Source organism: Microcaecilia unicolor, chromosome 3 (genome assembly GCF_901765095.1).
Source record: "Microcaecilia unicolor chromosome 3, aMicUni1.1, whole genome shotgun sequence".
NCBI lineage: Eukaryota > Metazoa > Chordata > Amphibia > Gymnophiona > Siphonopidae > Microcaecilia > Microcaecilia unicolor.
The window spans coordinates 440,854,818-440,878,738 of NC_044033.1; positions in this window are offsets into that span (position 1 = coordinate 440,854,818).

The following is a 23,921-nucleotide window of genomic DNA, read 5'->3' on the forward strand; positions in this document are numbered from 1 at the left end:
AGTGGTTCATTAACTTTGGGGCTGTAGACCCTTTGGATATTTCTAAGCAAGATCACATATTTATATGGTAATGTAAAATAATATTTCATAAAAACTGAAGTGAACTGAATAGACCACCATGTTTTAATAAATTAAATATGGTTTCCCATATGAGAGTCTTCTAAATATACTCATAAAGCATGGACATCTAAATATATTGATTTTTTCTGATTGCTTAATCAATGAGAATAATTGATGTGTTCTTTTCTCTCTCCTGGATAATATATTTGAATATTATGTGCTTTCTTTGCACACAGGCTTAAAATGTCATCTTAGAAAGGCATATTTCTTCCTAAAAAGATTATGCGGCATTATGACCCCTTTTATCTATGAGACCAAATATAAAAGACTTGGGCAGAATGCTAAAACAGATAAATTGTAATAATCATGGCTAGAAAGAAAATGAGGATTTCCTATAAAGAAGGATTTGAGCTGTTATTCACGTATCTTGTTTGTTCTTTTCCTGTTAGGCTGGGGATTACTAGGAGAGTAAGTCCCCATGGAGAGTGACTGGGAGAGTGACTGGGAGGTTCCTGGGTGGGAGGAAGCCCAGCCCAAGGGAAGTGGTTTTGAAATAAAATGCAGAGAGATAGTGCCCTGGAACTGAAGAGTGACAGGGGGAGGAGTTTGGAAGGAGATAAAACTAAGGTTATGCCCTTTAGGGGGGTTACCTGATGGTTCCCTGCCACTGACCTGGAGGAGTAACCTGGAGGAGTAAGGGGAATCACAGACAGGGGTCTCTCTCAGCCAATCACAGACAGTAAATGCGCTATGATTGGCTGAGAGAGACCCCTGTCTGTGATTGGCTAAGAGAGACCTGAAGGGGCATAATCAAAAGGGAGGGACAGCCAAGTAAGTGGAGCTGTGGCCACGTGGTTAGAGCACCAGTCTTGTAATCCAGAAGTGGCTGGTTCAAATCCCACTGGTACTACTGAAAAAGCTAAGCAACAATAGCTTTGATTTGGGGTGTCCCTGACAAGCACATCAATTTTTTGGGGGGTGGTGGTAGGGGGTTAGTGTCCACTGAGGGAGTAAGGGGAGGTCATCCCTGATTCCCTACGGTAGTCATTTGGTCAGTTGGGGCTCCTTTTTGAAGCTTGGTCATGAAAAAAAAGGGACCAAGTAAAACCGGCGAAATGCTCGTCAAGGCCGGCTTTCTTTTTTCCTTTATCGGGCGAAGCCAGCCATCTCGTAAGCAAGCCCCCAACCAGCCCCCATCCCGCCCCGTCCTGCCTTCACTACCCTACCGACACGCCCCCTTGAAATTTCACCGGCTTCACGACGGAAAGCAGTTGAAGCCAGCCAAAATCGGCTTTCGATTATACTGATTTGGCCGGTTTCAGGAGATCGCCGGCCATCTTCCGATTTGTGTCAGGAGATCGCCGGCGATCTCTTTCGAAAATGAGCTGGCATGGTTTACAAATTAAAAATGAATAACAAAAATTAACTGAAATATAGTAAACATAGTAACAAGCTAAAAAATCACATCAGATATTAAATAAGTAAGTTTTCAGCTTATTTTGAAAGGTCATATAAGTACATAAGTACATAAGTACATAAGTAGTGCCATACTGGGAAAGACCAAAGGTCCATCTAGCCCAGCATCCTGTCACCGACAGTGGCCAATCCAGGTCAAGGGCACCTGGCACGCTCCCCAAACGTAAAAACATTCCAGACAAGTTGTACCTAAAAATGAGGAATTTTTCCAGTCCATTTAATAGCGGTCTATGGACTTGTCCTTTAGGAATCTATCTAACCCCTTTTTAAACTCCGTCAAGCTAACCGCCCGTACCACGTTCTCCGGCAATGAATTCCAGAGTCTAATTACACGTTGGGTGAAGAAAAATTTTCTCCGATTCGTTTTAAATTTACCACACTGTAGCTTCAACTCATGCCCTCTAGTCCTAGTATTTTTGGATAGCGTGAACAGTCGCTTCACATCCACCCGATCCATTCCACTCATTATTTTATACACTTCAGATATGAAGTTTCTAATCTCAAGGAAGGAGTTAAAGAGTTCCATAGAGGAACTACAACATAAGAAAACAGAGAGTTAAAAATTCTTAAAAAGTGAACATCTCTAGGGCTGGGAGGACAAAGAAATATGTGACTGCAATTGAGAGGTCATCTGACCAGAAGACCACAGGAGGGATTAATGCATGTCCCTCCTTAATCCCTCAGAGGTCACTGACACCCATTCCACCCCCCCCCCCCCCAAATGTGAACAGAACAGTACATACCAGCTTTATTACAGCTTCAATATTGACAAAAAATGTAGGATGATAGGGGATTGCAATACACCAATACACAACCAAAAGAAACCTCCCATTTGTAATATAGACATTTATTTGTTTATTTATTTATTGCATTTGTATCCCACATTTTCCCACCTATTTGCAGGCTCAATGTGGCTTACATTATGCCGTAGTGGCGATCGTCATTATCGGAATGAGAAATACAGAGTGGTATTGACAGAGTACTTTAAGCAGTCAGGTATAGAGAGTTCATTTCTGGACTGAGAAATAAAGTGGTATTGCATTAAAGTTCAATGGTAACATTAAATTAAGCAATCATCGAGGGTTCAGTTTTGTCCAGTTCTGGTGTAAGTTTCGTTATCTGAAATGTAAGATCCATCATTGTGGTATGCCTTTTTGAACAGGTTGGTTTTTAGTGATCAGACTGCTATGACTGTTGGAAGGGGTTGGGGGAACGGGCAGGGGATAGGGAAGCCTTGTGGGGCCCTTATCCAGGTATGGGCAGCTCCTTGAAGTCACCTAGGTGCGCCACAATTCAGTGCCAGTATCCAAATAACTAAGCAGACATAGTTAAAACTACATTTTATGTGGTCCTTCTTGCCCAGCTGGTTATCTGGGTACCAGCATTAAAAATTGGCAGCACCCAGTTACTTTCAGAAAATCTTTAACAATTTACCACAAAGGGGAGAAAAAGGATCCCAGAAACCAGTTGGACCTTCAGAAGGTCAGAAGGCCATCAGTAGGTTCCTTGTTTCAATCACTGATCCTTAAAAAAAAACAAAAAAACCTAAATGTTCATTGTTATCAAACAAAAAACGTTTTTAAAATCAATTTTTCATATATACAAATATCTTAACCAAACAGACAGCATTAAACTGTTCAAAATTGGCAGCTATACTTTTCATCAACTTTTTCACTGCCAGCAGCAAGATGTGTAAAGTCGAGACGTATTATTAAGAACATACTGGGTCAGACCAATGATCCATCTAGCTCAGTATCCTGCTTCCATCAGTGGCCAATCCAGGTCACAAGTACCAGGCAGAAATCTAATTAGCAACATTCCATGCTACGAATCTCAGGGCAAGCATTGGCTTCCCCATGTCTGTTTCAATAGCAGACTATTTAACAGTTTCACAATAATTGAACTCAAATACCACATGGGACCCATTTTGCTGCTAATTTCAGCTTTATCGGGGACCTTTAGCATGGCACTGTCAAATGCAGTGTGTAGCTCACCACAAAGCTTGTATTCAAAATGGTGTTGTCCAACCTCTCACCCCACTAAGATGTAACAGTGATAGTATATACCAGGCTCCATGACAGCTTCACATATGATAGCCAATCCTAGAGCAGCAAACAGGTCCCAGCAGTAGCCTACATGTTGGTGCAGTGTACTGAAGAGAAGGAGACCCAGGCCCATATCCCACTCTGTTACACTTGTGGTGAAAACTGTGAGCCCTCCAAAATCCACCAAAAATCTACTGTACCCACATATAGGTGACACAAACAGACATAAGGGCTATTGTAGAGGTGTACAGTTGGATACAGTAGGTGTTTTATGGGTTTTGGATGGCTAAGGGAGTAATAGAGAGATGTGGGATGTTTTATTTGAAATCCACTGCTGTACTCCCAGGGTGCCCCACTGTTCTGCTGGGATGTCTGTACTCCCAGGGTGCCCCACTGTTCTGCTGGGATGTCTGTATGAGCGGTCTACTAACAATGCTGGCCCCCCCACACATCCCAAAGGCTTGTTTTTGTACGTTTGTCCCTTGGACATTTTTTTTTTTTAATGGCCCAAGATAGACACACTTGGGGCCGATATTCAGACTGTGGGAGTAAGCCCAGCTAACTCCTGCAGTTGACGGTGAGGCAAGATATTCAATGCTGAGTTATTTCCAGTGATTGACATTGAATATCCTGTTTATTTTTGTCCGGTTTAAACTTAATCCGCCAAGCTAATATTCAGCAATGGCAGGTTAAGTTTTTTTTTAATTTTGTTTATTGAATTTACTATATAATCACAAGCAAATCTACTTGTACAGAAAAGTAAATTGGTTTACAAGCAAGTTTTTAAGAAAGAGACCAAATGTTTCTAATGATTAACATATTTCACCAATTAATACTCAAGTCCACATTAAAAGATTCAAGATATACAGATATGAATATTAACAATATAAAAAAAAATTATAAAGCAGTAAAGCTGTGTCTGTGCTTGAACAGGGGAAAAGTCTCAAATACTGCTGCCTCCTGTTCAATTCTCGGGATGGCATACAGAAAAAGTCATCATCGACTGAAAAAAATCCTGAATGGGTAATGCTGATATCCTTCTATGATGGTTTTTTCTTTATATATATATATACATACATATATATATATATATATATATATATATATATATATATATATATATATCATAAATTCAAACATTTCTGGGTTGAACATTTCATTCGAACCCTTCACTTATCTTATCTGTTTATGAGGAACTCCAGCTTGCGCGTTGATTCCAACGGTCCCGTTTCATGGTCTTCATCAGGGAACCACACCGCAAGTCTTTGAGAATCAATGTTTGTAACTGGAGAACTTGTCTGAAGTTACAAACGTGGAGGGGCATAATCGAACGGAAACGCCTATCTCCATTGGCGTTTATCTCCAAGAACGGGTCCGTCAAGGGGCGGGCCGAACCGAATTTTCAAAAAAATGGACATTTTTGAGCTGGGCGTTTGTTTTTTTTAGCGATAATGGAAACTAAAAAATGCCCAGCTCAAAAACATCCTAATCCGAGCCATTTGGTCGTGGGAGGGGCCAGGATTGGTAGTACACTGGCCTCCCTGATATGCCAGGATACCAACTGGGCACCCTAGATCAGTGCGGTGGACTTCAGAAAAAGCTCCCACATGCATAGCTCCCTTACCACTGGTGCTGAGCTCCCAACCCCCCTCCCCCAAAACCCACTACCCACAAATGTACAACACTACCATACCTCTTAGGGGTGAAGGGGGCACCTACATGTGGGTTTTGGAGGCCTCCCATTTACCAGCACAAGTGTTACAGGTGGGGGGGGGATGGGCCTGGGGCCACCTGGCTGAAGTGCACTGCGGTACCCACTAAAAGTGCTCCAGGGACCTGCATACATGCAGGCCTCTAGGACTGGTTGCTGCTATATAACATTGGCACACCAGTTGACACCTGAAGACTAATCGCTCCGATAACGTCCTATATTGGAATAACCGCCTTTACTCACAGTTAACTGCAGATCAGAGGTTGTGCCCCACTGGCAACGAGTCTCCCTGGTACTGAGATGAGCAGTAGGTCAGAGCTAGCAGAATGCTGTACAATGCCCTCTTTCAGCCACATTCAAGGGAAGAACTAAGTTGTCTAACGTGGCTAACACAGGAAATGGAACTAAAACTGGCTTACAAAAATGGCCACTACCGCATGGACTACAACAGGAAACACAACAGGGCACACTCTGACCCAGTAGGCAGGGGGAAAAGCACCATGGGAGAAGAGCCTACCAACTACCAACATCGTGAGACTGTAACACAAGCTAATGAAATCACAGAGCCCAATACCCTACACCCACCACAATGCAATGCTGATGTGACCCTGTACTGCACCCGAGAGCCACATCTGACCCAGGGAAAGGCTGTGACAGGATTGAACACATTCTGCTGTCATGGAGGTGGGTACGGCATTTGAGGCTGGCATAGAGGCTGGAAAAAAAGTTTGTAAACTGGGTTTTTTTTGGTGGGAGGGAGTTAGTGACCACTGGGGGAGTCCTAGGAGGTCATCCCCGATTCCCTCCAGTGGTCATCTGGGCAGTTGGAGCACTTTTTTGGGACTTGTTCGTGAAAAAAAGGGTGCAAAAAAAGTGACCCAAAATCGTGGTAAAAACGCCTTTTTTTTTTATTATCAGCTAAAGACGCCCATGTCTCCTCGGCTGATAATCACGCCCCAGTTCCGCCTCCACCATGCCTCCGACACGCCCCCATCAACTTTATTCGTTTCCGCGATGGAGTGCAGTTGGAAACGCCCAAAATCAGCTTTCGATTATACCGATTTGGGCGCCTTTGCGAGACAAATGTCTATCTCCCAATTTAGGTTGCACTATAGGCGTTTTTCTCTTTCGAAAATAAGCTGGATTGATTCTATTTAGGCCTATTTACACTAGCCATAGACTTGGCATACATTTTTGTGTCTACATTTAGGTGTAATGATGTTGGATTTATGCTAATATTCTATAAGAACACTTATTGCACAAGTGGTCTTATAGAATAGGCACACTATCTATATTATTATAGTGCCTAAATGGTGGTACCCTGCTATAGAATTGCCTCCATGTATATCAGCCAACTCACTGTTACCTTACTAACTATCCCCCACTATGTTGGGATATACACATCTAGGTGTGAAAACCAGCTCACTTACATGTGTATGTGCTTTCTTCTATTCATGTAGGTTGTCATTTTATACCTATAGGCATTGGCACCAACCCGTGCTAAGTACCTGTGTTCTCCTCATTTAAACTTAAAAAAAATTCAGCTTCATATTCAGCTGGTGGCAGTGAGCATTTTGTTTACTACCGACGGACTTGTTCCAGGATATTCAAAGCCGGGCTTTGGCTTTGAACATTTGGTTGTTTTTGAGCTGGCTAGCACATAGCCACTTAAGTCAGTATTCAGCACTTAAGCGGTCATAGATTAGTGCACAAAGATAGGACAGACTTTTATACAGTCTCATTTATGCTCTAAACCTGACACACTTAAGGGCTGCTCTTCTTAGCGAACTCCATTCTTCTCTAAATGCTGGTTCTATCTCACTTACTTTCCCTTGACTTTTTGCTCAATTTTCCATCTGGTGGATCATCCCCTTTTGCTTTCATGCCTTGCTTCTCTTAGATTCTCTGGTATTGTTATCTCCTGGTTTACTTCATTCCTCTCATCACAATTGTTTTTAGTTTCCACATTGCCATCCCAATCCCCCAATCCCCTCTCGTGTGCAGAGTTCCTCAATGGTCTATTCTTTTCCCTCTTCCTTTCCATATTTTTCTTAGCCCACTGGCCACACTGATTCAAAACTTCAATATTAGGTTTTTTTTTTTTAATCTATGCTGACGACATTCTTCTGATCATTCCCACTTTCCCATTTCAGCCCAACCTGAGTCAACTTCAGTCTTGTCTAGCTGCCATCTCCCAATGATTATCTGATCACAAACTTGTTCTTAATCCTTCTAAGGATCTGTGTTGGATCTCTGGCCCATTCACCAAACCGTCTCTGGTCCCAGTTTTGCAAATGGAGGAACAGATCAGGTAGTGGGCGATATCAAGGTGGAGTGCTGTTGATGCAGCACAGAATATTACTTCATTTTTAGGTGGATCACCCATTAAATGTTATGGCAGATATCTGCCACTGCATGTACTTTGATGCCCATGCTGTAAGGGCTAGATTCTATAAATGGCACAAAACCCCCTGCTTAATCGATATTCTATAAGCCGTGCATATAATCTGGGAGTGGAGAGAGTAGCCTAGTGGTTAGAGCACTGGTCTTAACATCCAAACGTGACTTGTTCAAATCCCACTGCTGCTCCTTGTGATCTTGTGCAAGTCACTTAACCCTTGATTGCCTTAGGTACAAAATTAGATTGTGAGTCTTCCAGGGACAGAGAAATACCCCATGTACCTAAATGTACTCACTTTGAGCTACTACTGAAAAAGGTGTGAGCAAAAATCTAAATAAATAAAATTCAGAGTGGTTATGTAATAAATGCATAAGCAGAGAGGTCATTAGGCACTGCCATTTGCATCATTGAAAAATGCCCATGCCTAAGTTTACATGCAGAGCACTCATATTACATATTATGTGCATAACTCAAAACCATGCCCCTGATCTGCCCCAAAATACCCATGACTCTCCCATTTCCACACCCCCTTTTTTGTGCTGTGTGTAAATTTTAGGCTTGGATCCCATGCCTAAATGTACTTGTGTTAGTCTCAATTAAATCTAATTTCTTCTTTAAAAGTCAATTATTGCTATTAATTGGCTCGCTATTCTATTAAATTGCATGTGCAACTCGGGGGTGCACACACACTTTTTGTACAGTAGATGCTGTTCCTGCTCCCTGCTTTTATAGCATAGACTTTGCACTATGCTAGTTTTTGCTTCTAACATGAAGTTAGTGCAAAGACATATTGCACTTTAGTAAATATGCCAGAGCATATTCCCCCTAATTCTATAAATGACACTCAAAATTGCCCATAAGAATATCACAAGGTTCTCGATGTAGTAACTTGCAAACAACAGATACTCAGACACACATGCTCAGTATAATTTGTTCAATATCTGTTAATCTTTTTATGGTAATCCGGACCATCAGAGGTAACCTTCCAATAAGCAGAAAGCTTAAATCAACATTTTGGAAGCAGGTGTATTGCACCTTAATTTGTCATCAGTTTGATTATTTTTCCTATATTAATTGCCAGGTAACACCAATAATTGGGTACTAATAATCAATTATTGGCTTTAATTGGCAACAGTTTGAATTTGCACATGCATCTTCCTAGCTGGTAGTCTATAAAGATGCATATGTAAAATTTTTAGCATATAACTAAAAAGGGGGCGTGGCCATGGAAAGGGCATGGGCAGGTAATGGACATTCACTAAAGATGCACGCAATATTATAGACTCTGGGGAATCCACACCTAATTTAGGCACATGGATATACACCAGAGAGCAGTTGGTGTAAACCCTCATGCCCAATTTTGAGAGCTATTCTGGCGCTAAGTGTTATTCTATAAATAGAGTCCATAGAGTTCAACTTGAAGTGACGTTTATAGAATAATGATCAGTGCTCATTTTTTTCGGTGCCCAAATCTGGGAACTATTTACTGAATCTAGTCTATTATTTCAATCATTGCCAATGGCTTAAATAAAACTTTCAGCTTTTTTGTATTTCTAGTTTTCACAATTAAAATGCATTTTAGTGCACAGCAAATATGAATACAGCAACAGTTAGTGAAGTATGCTGTCATCAAATTAACATCATTCATCAAGGGTGATATGGTCAGGCTCAGCTGTTGTTAATGCCTCCGTTTATATCTGACTTTCACAGTAGAAAGATTCACACATCGTTGTGAGCTATTATTTAATAAATCCCTTAATCGATAAATCCAATTTCTTCTTGCACCAGACACTGTTCCATGTGTTGCCAATTTACGTCTGGATCAATTTTCCTGAAACATCATATAAACTGTAAGAAGTGCAGAGCTTTATATTAAGTCAGTGTTTAAAATCTATGTGTATCTGCTCTAAATCTGGCTTAATAAAATATAGACTACATTCTTACAGTATATCTTTCTCAAGATTGTTGTAAGAGTGATATATTACTAGCACAGTGCATGCAATCAGTCAAGGGCATGTCCACAACTAGGATCAAATTCCAGTCTCCTGTGAAAGCCATTTTAAAAATCATGTGCTGTCTCCAATACTACCCTACAATTGCAAACCAATTCAAACCTTAGGCATGGAGCGAACTTTCCATACTGGGTTCTCCTGCCTCTTGCAAAGGTTTTCAAAGTCTTCATATAGAGGGTAGTTACTCAGCTGTGGTACGTTATCACATGTTACCACAGCTTAATTTACCATATGGGTCACGGATCTAAGATAAGTCAGTTCTGCAGGTTTGTAACACCCACAATATATAAATAATAGAACATGTGATCAGCCTTGCAAGCTATTTTGTTCTGCTTTTCAGGAGCTGTGGGCTGCTAACATGTGGCCTAATTTTCCTGGGCGTCCTCTTACTGTGAGGACCTCCCTTCCCCTCCCAAAAACCTCCCAAGACCTCCATTCTTATCACCTCAAGCCACACCAGCTGAGATCCAGCAGATCTACATGCTAAAGCGACAGCGGCTAGACCAGCTTGCGGTGTGAGGAACGGGAAGAGCAACAGCGGCACGAGGAGCGGGAGTTCCAGCTGCAGAAATTAAAGATGGAGATGGAACTGGCTCATATCCAAAGCTCCAGCCCAACCGCTGTGCTAAGGCCCAAGGCAGGATCCACAGCTTGGATTGGGCCCAATCTATTTGTGCAGTTTGATGGTACCTGAGGTGACACTGATAGATATTAAATGCCTTTGAAAAAATGTTTTACCTCAGTGAGATTCCTCAGAAAGAATGGGTATGCTATCTAGGAGAAAAACTCACTGGTTGAGCACTTGAGGCATTCCAAGGACTGTCCATGGAGACGTGCTCCCAGTTTGAGGAGGTGTGCAAAGATTTGTTGAACCATTATGCCATTACCCCCGAGACCTACAGACTAAAGTTCTGGACTTTGCAAAAGAGGGTGGATGATACTCACAGCGAGTTTGTGATTCAGCTAAGATACCAGCATCAGCAGTGGCTCAATGAACTGAAGTTAAAACCCTGGAGGACTGCCAAAACCTGGTAGCTCTGGAGCAGTTTCTTCAGTGTTGTCATCCAGAGGTAAGGGAATATGTTCAAGATCACCAGTCCCATACTCCAGGGAAAGTGGCGGAGTTGGCTGACATCTTTATGGCTAACTGTTCCTGGTTCACAAAGAGGAGCTGTCCATATCTGCAGCAGCCAGTATCTAAGGGCAGCCAGGATCCTAAGCCAAATATTCCTGCAATTTCAGAGACTGTCAGCAAACCCTCCAGTGTTCCCTAAAAACCTGAAGACTGTAGGCATGAATGTCCTTGTTACCAGTATGGGTGTACATGACATTTCAAAGTGGATTGCCCAGATAATTGCAAGCCTGCATTAAAGAGCATTCCAGTTCCTGCACCTAAACTGGTAGCTTTTGTGAGTGAATCCAGTACCACGAAGGAGGCCCACACAGTTGCTGCAGCACAAAAAGTTACTGGCCATTCATAAGAAAGGAAGCAGATGGATTTCCACAACACTACAGCACTCCAGTAACTGTGAACCAGACCCAGGTGGCTGGGCTTGTGGACACTAGCTCCAGCATGGCTTTGTTACGGCCAGAGCTAGTGCCGGAAGATGCTATTCTACCAGGGGCATTGCAGAGGTAGTGCTAGCCAGTGGATCCAGAGAGACTCCTACCCATTGCTCGAGTATTCCCGGATTGGGATACCAAGCCTGGATACAGAGAAGTAGGCATAATGAAAAACATGCTGTTACCAATGCTGTGTGTGACCGGCATGGGTCCAATGAACATTACTCTTGATAGTGCAGTTAGCATTTCTGCTATGGTGACCCATAGTCAGGCCTGGGTGGCCCAGCAAGCAGAAGCAGCAGAGATCACCATTCCAGTTCCCGATCCTGAGCTAGTCCAGGTGAACCAGCTGACCAAGCGACAGGAGGAGGTGCTCCAGTGCTTCCAGCAGCACCAGTTCCAGAGGTGACCGGGGGTCATGAGTATGGAACAGTCTGATTTAACTGACACACCTATTGATCAGACTGATGACCCTGATTTGTCAGAGTCACCAGCAGAGACCCTTCTAGGTATGGATACTGATATAGACATACTTTTCAGGAAGCACAGCACTCTGACCTTGACCTGGAAACCCTGAGGCAGAAGGCTGGTCAGCCAACCAATGAGACTGGTAAAGATTGTATCCTATGGAAAGGGGGGCTTGTTGTACTGAGAGACTGATCCTGTTGATCCTAATAGGCCCTGGATAGCAGGCAAGCTGCTTATAGTGCCCAAGGCATACAGAGAACAATTCTTACAGATAGCACATGGCATTCCACTAGCAGAACATCAGGGGGGTGACACGCACATGCACTAGATTGACCCAGAACTTCTATTGGCCGGGAGTATCTCGAGCCATAGCTGACTATTGTTGAACCTGTGATGCGTGCCAAAAAGTGAGTAAGGCCCAAGATCGCCCCCGATCTCCACTGAAATCTTTCCCATTATCAGTGAGCCCTTTGATTGAATAGCTGTGGATATAGTGGGGTCTCTAGCAGTCCCTAGCCGGGCTGGACTTTGGTACCGGATATCCTGAAGCCTTATCCTCCGTAGAATCAGAGAAAATTGCCACTACCCTGCTAGAAATATTTCCACGAGGAATACTCTCAGACCAAGGGACACAGTTTATGTCTTGAGCTGATCCAAAATCTGTGTACACACTGGAGTGAAATCTGTACATACCACACCATATCATCCTGAAATTAATGGGTTGGTGGACATGTTAAAGACTTTCATAGAAAAAAAGGAGACTACAGTGTTGTAAAAACTTCTGTTATAAGCACTGGAAGGGCAATGAAAAATACTTACCCTACCTACTGTTTGAATACAGAGAAGTACCTCAGGAATCTACAGGGTTCTCCCCATTTGAGTTGCTTTATGGTGAGAAGGCCCCTTGACCTAATAAGATAACATTGGGAGGGGAAAGTTGATACCTCTGACACACCTGTAATTAAATATGTAGTTAACTTGCGGCAGAGATTAAAAGAACTAGTGGGCTTTGTCAGAGATTTTATTTATTTATTTATTTATTTGTTGCATTTGTTGCATTTGATCCCACATTTCTCCACCTTTTTGCAGGCTCAATGTGGCTTACAATGTTCAGTTATGGCTTTCGCCATTCCAGAGTAGTAAGTTACCTTTGGAGTTGTATAGAGAATAGGATAATAGGCATAGAAAGATAACTTGCAGGCAGCCCAGACTAAGCAAAAGAGCTTGTATGATCGTAAGGCCCGGAATAGAGAGTTTTATGAGGGCCAGCAGGGTCTTGTTTTTGTCTCAGTTCAGCAGAATAAACTTCAAGCTAATTGGGTGGAACCTTATAAGGTCATAAGGCACCTGAATGAAACAAACTATATTATACCTATGGACTCTCCAGACAGAAAGTTGCATACTTTTGATGCAAATATGTTAGAGTCCTATGCAAATCACACAGCTATGGTGTGTGCAGTCTACCATAAGATTGTCAGGATAGTGCACCCATAACTGACCTCATAGCAGAGACATTATCAGAGGGATCTTACACTGAAGAGAGACCATCTAAATGTACAGAGTGTGAAAACACTTTCAGTCACAAGGGAAAACTAGAACAACAGGAAACATTTATAAAAGACACATATTTTACATGTTCTAAGTATGAGAATGATTTTAGTATGAAAAGGAACTAATGCAGCACCTGAAAAATAATAAAGAAACTGGAACATATACAAGTATAGAATATGGGAAAAACTGTATCAATAAAGCAAACATTACAGAATATCATTAAAACACCGATACTAGGATATCTTCATGTCCTGGTTATGACAGTAGCTTCAACCAGGAAGAAAGCTCCATAAGAAATACAAAATTTCATGGAGTAGAGAGACCAGTTTCAAGTATGGAGTGTAAGCAAAGTTTTAGTTGCCGGAAATTATTGTCAGAGCAGCATAGAATCCATTCAGGGAAGAAACCATTTACATGCACTGAATGTAGAAAAAAACTTTATTCATAAATCACAGCTAACAAAGCAACAGAGAATACACAAAGGAGTAAAACCATTCACATGCACTGAATGTGGTAAAAGCTTATGTAAGAAGATGCTCCTCACTATTCACAAATTGAAGCATACAGGATCAAAACTTTTAGCATGTACTGAGTGTTGTAAAAACTTCTGTTATAAGCACTGGAAGGGCAATGGACGTGGCAAAGCTGATGGCCTCTCCAAGAAGGAAAAGCCAGAACTGCCCTGACACTGGACTATCGAGATCTGATCAGCTGTCTGTGGAGGCCGCAGTCCAGGGTATCTCTTTCATGGGGAGGGAGGTAAAAGAGTAGAAGAGGCAGAGGAGAAAAAAACATCTATTTTGATGGCCAGGAGGGAGATAGTTCAGGAGTAGAAAATAGCGAGATCGCCACAGTACTTAAAGGGTCTGGCAAGGAAGACAACATCGAACCCTGAGGGAAGGGATTCATAAAGGTAGCTATTCTTGCCATTTTTAATGCAAATTTCTGTGCAACACAAGATGTTGAGGCGAGAAGAAACAATGAGATCCCTTATTAGTGATGTGTTTGAATGTAACAATCTACAATTGAGTAACCTGAAAGAGAGATGTAAATCAGGGGCACAACACTCATACACACGGGGAATTGGGGAAACATAATGTACCTGAGGTGAGGGATGTGGATTAAAAAGTGAATCATGACAATTGCTGAGGAGCACAGGGATAGGAAATATCTGGATCAATGAAAATGGCTCTGTAGCTGCGGACTTACCTTCAATCAGGAAACAGGAAAGGATTAGCAGGAAACAAAAGGTTGCACCAAGATAGGACATCATGATGTGACTAAGGCAAAACTGAAATGCCTTGAGGCAGTACTGAAATGTCTTGAGGTGAGAAAATTATCGGCTCGTGCCATTAAACATTACAGAAACTGCAAATTAAATAGCAGAGGGATTAAAGTCCTGGAATCAGGCTTACGTTGCTCTTGGGTTATGTAACCTGTGGCTGAAGTGGGTGGATGGAAGCCAAATCGGGGCTGGCAGGTTGTGATCCAGCAATAGCAAAGCATCTATAAAACACAAACAAATAAAACAGCAATCACTTCCTAGCAGCATATAGCTGACAGGCAAGTAGTAAAACAACTAAACACCACAGCTGGCAGGTTGCAATCCAGCAATAGCAAAGCACGTCGCTCTTGGGCCACATAACCTACAGCTGAAGTGGGCAGGAGGAAGCCAAATTGGGGCATGCAATCCCACAGAACCATGGGTCAAAACCCCCCATGCCCCCATGTGAAACAAAAACACTAAACCACAACATACAAAAAGGAGGGTAGGTGGGACAACTGTTCACCCTCCTTAACCACCCTAATCTCCTACCCTATTCCACACTGCCCGACTAGCTTCCACCTGCAAAATTCCTTTCACAATAAAGTTCCCACCTATCCTCAGTAATTCTAAAATCACCCCATACCCCTAACCCACCAATGGAATCCTGATCCTGTATATGTTGCTGCAACCCTTGTTACGCCTTCCCACCCTTCCTTCCACTAATCCCTTCACTACTTTCCCTCCCCTTCCTGCACCATTACCACAATTATCTAGGCTTTGACTTGGCTGATGTTATCAACCCTTTCAGCTGTAACACTTAGGGCTCCCTAACATCAGCACTTGTACTCTTCAGCCTTCCAGACTTCATTCAATTACTCCTCTTTTATTAGAACATTAAAAAAAAGTCAGACAAAGGTGATGTATTCAAACAGTATCACCAATTTAATTAACCAACAAATCTCAAAGCTGCTTAGAGTGAAAAAACAAAACTATTTTTTTCCCAGAGCGGTATTTTGTCAGCCCCCAATGGCTAGTCAATAATGAACTAGCCCAATTATCAAACAATGACATATTCAACAAATTAGCAACAGCATGACCCGCAATGCCGTTGAGTCATGCCAACACTCATTGCGGTGTCATTCACGAGCGTTCCAACTACGCAGGACAGGGGAAAGAGGGAGAAATGCTGGATCAAGTGCTGTACAATTCCCCGTGTGACCCTGTAGTGATGCCTAAGCCAGTGGCTCTCAACTTTTTTTCAGTCAGGACACACGTGATGGATGATGCTTGCGTCCATTACACCCTGCTCACATAATCCTCATGGACCTTGGTCTGAAACAATATATCAGTTCTTATATGTTAAATATAAACATACTCTGCATCCACAGAAACCTTATCTCCCCCACAGCAACAGTGTAGATCATAACTAGCACATTTTTTCCATGGAAGTTACCACACACACACAAAAACAAAATATGACTCTCACATAATCTCAATAACAGTGAAATAAATCTCTCCACTACCAGGAACATAGTGAAATAACACAAAACTTGAAAAAATCCTAACTCGACATACATAAAGCAATCTGCTACATTGATTTAAACAAGAATCCTACTTAACATGCAGCACTACAAATATTTTATGGGGCCCTAGAACACCAGTACAACTACTGGTAAAACAGAAAAAGTGGGACTGCTACAGAGTTGTACGCAAAAACTACTTGCCCACAGAATACCACACCTAGGTCACACACCAAATACAGAATAAGGAATCACAAATTAGAAATATAAGGACAAAAACTGAATTGGGAACCCCCAGAATTCAAACTAGGCATGCTCCACAACATAGGAGAAATGAAAACACAAATGTAATTCCTCTTGTACTGAACAAAAAATATAAATTACAAAGACACCCGTGTTACATATTTCCCAAAGCTAACATATTCCAACAAATAAACTAAGAATAAAACACTTTTTCCTACTTTTGTTGTCTGGGTATTTTATTTTTTCAAGCATGTTGGTCCCAGTTGTTTTCCTATCTGTCTTTTGTTCTTCCAGAGGGTATGATCCATTTGTCCTTTCTCCACTTTCCTCTTCTCTTCCCTCACTATTTCTGTCTCTGACACATTTCCTCTTTCTCTGTTTTCTCTCTCCCCCTAGATTTCATCTTCTCACTCTTCAGTCCTCTACCTATATTTCACTTACCAGTACCTATCAACTTTCCATCTTCTCCTCTCATCCCTACCTCTCCTGTCTCACTCCTTCCCTGGTCTCATATTCCCTTTTTTCACCCACTCCCCATTATACAATTCTACCCTCTGTACTTTCCATCCTCCTCTCACTCATCTCTCCTTGGGAACTGCCATGGTTTCTCCCCACATTGTTCCACCATGCCAATATCTCCTCTTACACCCTTGTAGCCCAGCATCTCAATGTCCCCCAACCCCTCTCTCTCCTCCACCACTATGGTCCAGCATTTCCCTATCCCCTCTCCCTGTCCCCTCCACCACTATGGTCCAGCAATTCCCTATCCCCTCTCTCCCCCTTTCCTTTTTATTGTGCCAAGAGACATAGCTACACAAATCCCTAATGCCGTGAGTCTTCCAGTTTGTATAGGCAGCAAACCGCACACCAGAAGGGAAAGCCTGCTAAGTGTGGTTTACTGCATACACAATCCAAGAAGGAGCAAGCCATCAGGATTTGTGTAGCTGTATCTGTGGGTCCAGCATTTCTCCCCTTCTCTTACTCACTTTCCCTCCTGTTCCTCCTATGGTCCACCATCTTCCTCCTCTAGTCCTGCTTTCCATCCTTATAACACCAGGCCTCCCAAGGCAGATTACAACAGTTAATATGAACCCATCAGGAAACAGGTTATCCTCACTGAAATTTGGCCATCTGTATTATATAGAACAGTGTAGAAAAATTAGCACAAAATACAGCATTTATTACTGCTGTTGTTTCTACCAGCTACAATAATTTTAAGCTGTTTTAGTGATATTCAATTGTTATTTCATGATATTTATATCTATATATGGGAAGCTTTCAAATAAACTGAAAAGCTGTAAAAAAAAAAATCTTGTCTTCCACCTTTAAAGCACTATCCAAATAGAACAGCTTTAGACTTTTTACAGATGGACCACACATAGGCAGTCCCTTATCTCTAATATTCTTTTTGCTATCATTTTCTATAGCTTTTACTATTGTTTTGGGTCAAAAATCTTGATAGCCTCCCCCATCACCTGCTTTATCTAACCTGCTTGCCTTCAACCCCCCCCCCTCCCTGAGTTCAGCACCGCTTTCTGTTTCCCCTCCCTCTCCCCTCTTTGAGTCAAACACCACTGTTTCCCCTTTCTCTCTCTCTAACCCCCTCCCAGTCTAGCACCGCATTGTTAGCCCCTCTCTCTCCCCTCTCCGAGTCAAACACCACTGTTCCCCCTCTCTTTCTCTGTACTCCCCCCCACCAGTCCAGCACCACTTTCTTCCCCCTCTCTCCCCTTCCCCCGTCCAGCACCGGTTTCTGTCCCCCCCCCTCTCTCCCCCCTCTCTGAGTCTAACACCACTGTTTCCCCCCCCCTCTCTCTCTCCACCCCCTCTCCACAATCCAGCACCAATTTGTTTCCCCCTCTCTCTTCCCTGAGTCCAGCACCAGTTCCTTTCCCCCCTCTCTCCCCTTCCCCAGGGTCCAGCACCGGTTTCTTTCTCCCTCTCTCCCCCCATCTCGAGTCCAGCACCACTTTCTGTATCCCCCCTCCCGGACCATCAAACCTGCTTCATTTAGCAGCCCCTGCAGCGATAAGCAAGCTGCCAGAGCTGCGTCAGATCCTTCCTTCCCTCTTCCGCGTCCCATGCTGCTCTAGCTCTTCTTCCTGTTTGCACGAGGGTGGGAGTCATGACGCAAGAAGAGAGGGAAGGATCCGACGCCGGGCTCAATCAGGCTGCTTGTTTAGCAGCGGAAGCAGTTAGTTAAATAATTTTGTCATGTGGTGCTGTCCATATATTAAAGCATAACCTGTATTCTTTTTATACTATGTAGTTAATTCTGGTTTGCTGTGCTTTCCTGTCATGATTGGAGTTCCTTTGTCTGTTTTATTGTACATATAATGTTGTAATGTTTTCTTTGTTTTTTTACAAATTGTAAACCATTCTGTTTTGCAGTTGCAATAAGATACAGTATATAAATTGACGTAAATAAAATAAAATAACAAAGTAGCCTTGACAGGACAGGAGGGGGGGAGAACATAAAGTGGCATTGGGCTTGGAGAGGGAGGTGTGCTGTAGAACGGTGGGAAGGGAGAAAGCGCAAATTAGGAAAAAATGTGCCGGCCCAAAACTGCATAGGTGCCATTTTAATAAAAAATTGTTTGGGGGAGCAACTGCTCCCCATGCGCCCCCCCCCCTAGCTATGCCACTGAACATACCCCTTAAAGCTACAACAAATCTAGACTCCTAAGCCTCTCAATAGCTGTCACCTTCCTCACTTCTTTCCAGATTAATCTAGGTATAATATGAGACCACACCAATCTGGCATAAAGAAAATAACAGGCAGCCATAGAAAAATCACTTTTCAATTGATGAAACAGATCAATCTTTTTCACCTTGCACAAGTCATCCCCCCCCCCCCCCCCCCACATACACACACATGCACATGGATGAGGACAGGAAATTAAAAGTGTTTAGCTTGGAACAAGGTGGGAAGGAGCTGTCCTACCACATGCTGCATATACCCAACCAAAAAATCAGAACGCTGTGTTCTGCCAGTCCATAATCCCATTGCGATTCTATAGCATACTTCTTTGCCCAAAAAGATATGCAATATCCAGACAGCCAGGCACAGATGTCTGGGTGTAATGAATCTGAAACATAAGCTAAGACAAAATAAATATTAGCACTAAGAATAGCACATCATATCATGCAACAATACTGATCCCCAAGGTGCACATAACCCTTTTATTATGTACAACGACCCAGCCTTGATTCCCCAACAAATTTTGCAAAGCAGACAGAAACTCACAGATGTTTTTTTAGCCCTTTCAGCTTTAACACTGACAGCTCACAAACATCAACAGCCAATCACTAGCTTCCAGATAATCAGTTTCTATTGGAAGACTCATCCATACCATTTAATTTTTTTTTTAAATAATAATACCCCCTCCCAATCAATGTTACAATTAAGTCCATACAGTTCAACAGAATTACAATGAAAATTCAATTTATATTCAAGTTGTAACAAAACTTTACATAATCACCTTGCAGACCACTTGGACTTGATCTAATAAACTCATTTCCACTGTCTGTATAGTCGAGTGGTTTAATTAAAGCCATTAAAAAGGTGCAGTAACCTAATAATTAGAGGAACAGGCAGAGAACCAGGGAAGCCAGAGTTCAAATCCCACTGTCATTCCTTGTGATTTTGAGTATGTCACTTAACCTCCCAATGCCTCAGGTACAATTGAAATTGTAAGCCCTCTGATGACAGTGAAATACCTATTGTACCTGAATATAACCTTGGCTTGTTATAGTCTGCTCTGTACTTGCTGTGATTTTTAAGAGCAGAATGTAAGCATTAAATAATATATACATTGCTGTTTATAAATAATCTCAATATAAATAAATAAATACATTTCTCTATAAATACAGAAATATATATAAAACAGTACTATATATAGTATATGGAGATGTTTTAAATGCCTCAGCCGGTATGTTTTTCAAACAATGAAGTATAGAGTATATATCTGGCAAAATCATTTCTCCTATAACTTCTTTTCCAGTCAGATGACAGCCAAACATGATTTGTGTGAGTTCAGTTTTAATCCTTTCCACTGATACCATGTTTTTTCCTTACCTAAGAAACAAATCTGGTCTCTTGTTGACGACATGGGGGGGGGGGGGGTTATTTGATGCCACGACTCTGGTGACAGCTCAAGTCCTTTTCTACAAGCTGTTAGGTTTTTATTTATATATATATATATATATATATATATATATCAGGCTGAAGTTCCTTCCCTCAGCGCTTCCCACAGAGATATGCCTGCTTCCCATCTGTCGTTTATCACAGCAAGGAACAGAGTGATTTCCCACAGCTGCTTTTGAACATTTGCCCCAGCAAATTACTGCTCTTTGAGGGATGTGGCATAGCCATGCCTTTTCTTTTGTTCACTCATGGAGAAATGAATTGCTGAAGCTGAATATACATTAATATTTGAAATGTGATGTTTTATAAGTATTAACATACATTTGCTTACGTTAAAGGCACCCGCAGAAACAGTATTTGACCATTCTAATGCCAGTTTAAATGCAACTGGCCTACTCAAATATTTGAACAATTTTTAGAAGTAGCCTTAAGGTTTGAAGAACAAGTTCTATCAAATACATATGCAAGCAAACAATTAAAACCTATTTACTTAATCATATCACATACAAGTATATGCCTTCCTATTCTATTCAACTCACTCCTCACAAACCACATTATTAGCATTGTAAATATAAATAATGGTCTTTCCATATGTGTCCGTTTCATATATATGTACGACCTTGCCAGCATTTGTATATAGAGAGGTAGATTCAAGAAAAAGCGCCAAAATTTAGGTTCTGGGATGATGCAGCGCGGAACTGCTGTTTCAGAATACTCGCATAGAGGTAAGCACTTACACCATGTCAAAGGCTGGTGTAAATGCTCACAACTAACTTTGGGCAGTTAAACATGTAACTCCTAGTATTCTTTACCATGTGTGCTTAAATCCTAGATGCACCCTTGTCCCGTCCATGCCACTCCCACATCCACACCCCCTGGAAGTTGTGCACAGTCGAATTTGTACATAAAACTTCTAGAACAGTGACTGAGTGCAGTTGGGTATGTGATTGCTACTTGTTGTCAATTAACACCAATTAATAATTTAAGCCAATAATTGGACATTAACTCCAGTTAACAGCCAATAATTAAATTAAATTACATACTCAATTGATCTAATTCTATAAATTGGGTTGCCAATTTTGTGTCTTAAGCATAAAGTTGGGTGCCCAACTTTATAGAATTTGGGAGACAGGGGAGATTCTATATATGGCACCTAAAAAAATCAGCACTGAAATGCCGACTAAGTGTATTTTATAATCGGTGCCTAGATTTAGGTACGGTACATAGAATATACTCAGGTAATATCTCAGCTCCTAAAACTATGCACATCCATTTATACCAATGAAAATATAGCATAAATCCCACCATGTAGATTTATTTATTACATTTGTATCCCACATTTTCCCACCTATTTGCAGGCTCAATGTGGTTTACATAGTACCGTAAAGGCGTTCGCCAATTCCAGTATGAACAAATACAGTAATGTTGTGATAGAATAAGGTTTGTGTGTACAGACACATTAGGGAATCATAGAGAGGAAGAGAATCGTAGAGAGGAAGAGTTATTATATGTCCATTACGAGCTTTGGTTTCATTGTGTTGCAGGGTACAGGCATTTAAGTTGGGTCAGAAGGGTATGCCTTTTTGAACAGGTTAGTTTTTAATGATTTCCGGACGTTTAGGTGATCATAAGTTGTTTTCATGTGCACTGGGTCATATTCTATATCTATGTTTGTAAATTTCAGAATGCCCATAAAACGCCCATTTCCCCACCTATAACCATGCCCCATTTTGCCTTCACACATTCAAAGTTTGGCTAACATCATTACAGCTTAGTGAGTTGTGTGTGTAAATTCTAATTAGTGCCAATTAGTGCTCACTAGTGCTTGTTAATTGCTGTTGTCAGCACTCATTAGCTTGTAAAGCTTGCTAAATTACTTCAGGAAATCATTAAAAACTCACCTGTTTAAAAAGGCATACCCTAACGATCCAACATAAATGCCTGATCTCCACTACACAACAACACTAAAGTTCGTAATGGATATTACACAACTCTTCCGTTGTACGATTCCTTTATGTGGTCCTACCACATGAACCTTATCTTACCACAACATCACTTTGTATTTGTTTACTCCGGAGTCTGCAAACACCTCTCCGGTACTATGTAAGCCACATTGAGCCCACAAATAGGTGGGAAAATGTGGGATACAAATGTAACAAATAAATAAATAAAATGCATTGTTATAGAATCCACTTGGATTTCGGCACAGATCTCTAGGCGTCCAATAAAGAATCGGGGATAGTGCTTACGCAAAACAAAATATACTGGTAGTAATGGAGATATACAGGTCAGCGAGTGTCATGCTTCATCAGTATTTTAGAACAGAGTATGATGACATACAGCCTGCTTTAAAATATGGAAAAATAGATGTTTATGCACCATACAGCATAAACATCCATTTTATAAAAAATAAACACATATAATATTGACGTTTTTCAAGGCAGCACATAGCCGGTTATCTTTCTGATCTTGGAAACATAACTGGTCATTATACTGATGCTGTCACAGTGACCGCTTTCTCTTAGATTTTTTTTGGGGGGGGCACAAAAACCAAGGGGCATTAAATGGCAATTCCCCTTAATCTCTCCAGTGGAGTGCTGCTCAATAACAGCTGTTTCCCAAATCTTAAATGTGCTTGGTAGCAGGTGTAACTCTTAAATGGGGTCTAAACATCTATGAACTTGCCACACTCTTGTCCCACCCAAAACTTGTACAGACCACACACCTTGCCATTTATTTGCACTAGGGTTTGAGAAGTGCATATCATGACTTTTTAAAATCAGGACTTATACGTTTATGCAAGATAATCATTTACGTGCTGGTTTATTCACATCTCAATCGTAAATAGGGCTTGTAAAATGAGGTCCTTATACTGATGTGGTAATCCAGTAGATGACAGCAGATAAAGAGCAACCTACTCCATCTACTCTGTACAATACGGTTGTTAGGGGTTGTACCTGCCATGCAGTTCAGATTACTTTCCTCACGCTCTTACTTTCCTCATGCTCTCGTTTTGAGGGCAGTCCCTGCTGTTCATTGAAGGTTACTTTCCCCATGATTTCTTGGACGAACAGAAATCATTTCAATGCTGGTTAAGCTGAAGTACTCTCTGCTTGATTTCCATCCCCTTATCATTTCATTCTCTTTTTCTTTAAAGAGCCATTCTGTATCCCACTCTTTTTTTTTTAATTACAGCACCAGCTTTGCATTCAACATTTGATTCGGAAGGGCATGTCAGGCATCCACCACCCTTTCTGAGGAAAAGTATTTCTTTATGTTTCTTCATTCTACTTCCTTGAAGCTTCATCTATTGTCCTCTAGTTCTAGGGACGCCTCTCAATTGGAAAAGACCATCTCTCCATCATGTCCTCTTGGGTATTCATATGTAGGACTTCCATTTCCTTTTTATATCATACTAGTAAGAAAAGGCCCGTTTCTGACACAAATGAAACGGGCG